Source organism: Oxyura jamaicensis, chromosome 3 (genome assembly GCF_011077185.1).
Source record: "Oxyura jamaicensis isolate SHBP4307 breed ruddy duck chromosome 3, BPBGC_Ojam_1.0, whole genome shotgun sequence".
Classification (NCBI taxonomy): domain Eukaryota; kingdom Metazoa; phylum Chordata; class Aves; order Anseriformes; family Anatidae; genus Oxyura; species Oxyura jamaicensis.
In genome coordinates, this window is record NC_048895.1 from 79,948,355 (window position 1) to 79,949,878 (window position 1,524).

The window sequence follows — 1,524 nt, forward strand, 5'->3', positions numbered from 1 at the left end:
CAGAGCATGTGCACTTTGAATGCGGTGACATAATGGGCATGTAAAGCACTAACTAAAGCATTACAAATGCTGCATGACTTATTTTTATCTGAGCCTTTCTGAATATAGTATTTTTATCTCTCATGCCAATACAAAGCTATTTTTGTGTCTCTAGGAAAAACAAGGCAACAAGGAGACTCAGCCTTGCTAGCGCTTAAACACACGACAAGTACACTGTGGGGCTTTTCACGTGTCTAAACACTACATATGTCTGCAGAACCAGAACCTAAGTGGCTCTTGCGAGCAACGCTTTTATACGAACGTCACTTGGAAAAGGACATTTAAGTTTATGAGTCAAAGTCTGCAGCAGGGTGCTGTTCTGCAGCCACGTGCAGCTATGAAAAGTAGGGGTAAAACGCTACCAAACTAGAAGGCTCTTCACTTTACAGAAGCGGACAGCCGTGTAAAACGCAAGCCGGGGGAGACCTGTGCTTTTGAAAAGCGACGATGTATTTGAGGCTACCTGTGAGGAGTTGATTTGGTGTTGACGCAGTCTCTGCATACTTGTCTGTAATTAGGCAGACTTTGAAGAACGCAGCTAGTCTCGGGCAGGTAGCTGCAATTTCAGGAGGCATCAGCGCAACCACGCCACAGGAACTGCTCCTCCCTCGGAGAGGACACAGAAAACATTACGTGTCATCTGTCTGTATGACAGGGGGGAAACGGGATGAAAACACACGGCGAGAGCTGACCTAAACACAGGAAAAAATACGACATGCACACGTTAATTCCTGAGCAGGTCACCAACAGCCTTCACTGGCTGCAACTGCTGCTTCTTTTTCAAGACCCAGGCTAATGTGACTGTTTCGTTGCCCAATGCCCTTTAAGCAGAGATGTCTCCAGAGATGATCTCTGTTTTAATTAACCCCCCTGGTTACCAGCAGCCCCCCGGGCTCCCCGACCAGCCTAGGCTCGGAGCGTCCCCACTCTCCCAGCTGCGTTTCCCACTGGGGGTCCTGCCCTGAGGGGGTCTGCGGGCCCTGGCCATGGGAAGGGGCTGCAGGGGGCACCTCCCGCCGGCCGGGGGCGGGTTTCGTGCCCCTTTGGGTTTGTTTTCCACCCCGGCGGCGCCCCTCGGGCCGGGTGGGGAGGGGGCCGCGCCGCCATGGCGGCCCGCGGGGCCCGGCGGCGGACTACAACTCCCAGAGCCCCCCGCGGCAGCCCCCAGCGCGGGGTCCGGCGGCACACACACGCACACACGCACACACACACACTGAAAGGCAATGGGGGCAGAGCGCACCGCGCATGCGCCGCCGTCAGGAGGGGATTTGGGAGGGGGGTGTTGAGGCGGGGCGTCCCCGCCGGCCGCTATTCGCGGAGCGCCCGCGCGCAGCCCGCGGTGCGTAGCGGTCGGGAAAGGAGCGGGGCGGGGCGGGGCGGGCGCTGCGCCGCTGGCGTAAGCGTTGTTGTGAATGGGAGAGCCGGGGCGGGGCGGCGGTGACGTCAGCCCGCGAATGTCAACAATGCGGCGATTGAGAGGGGCCG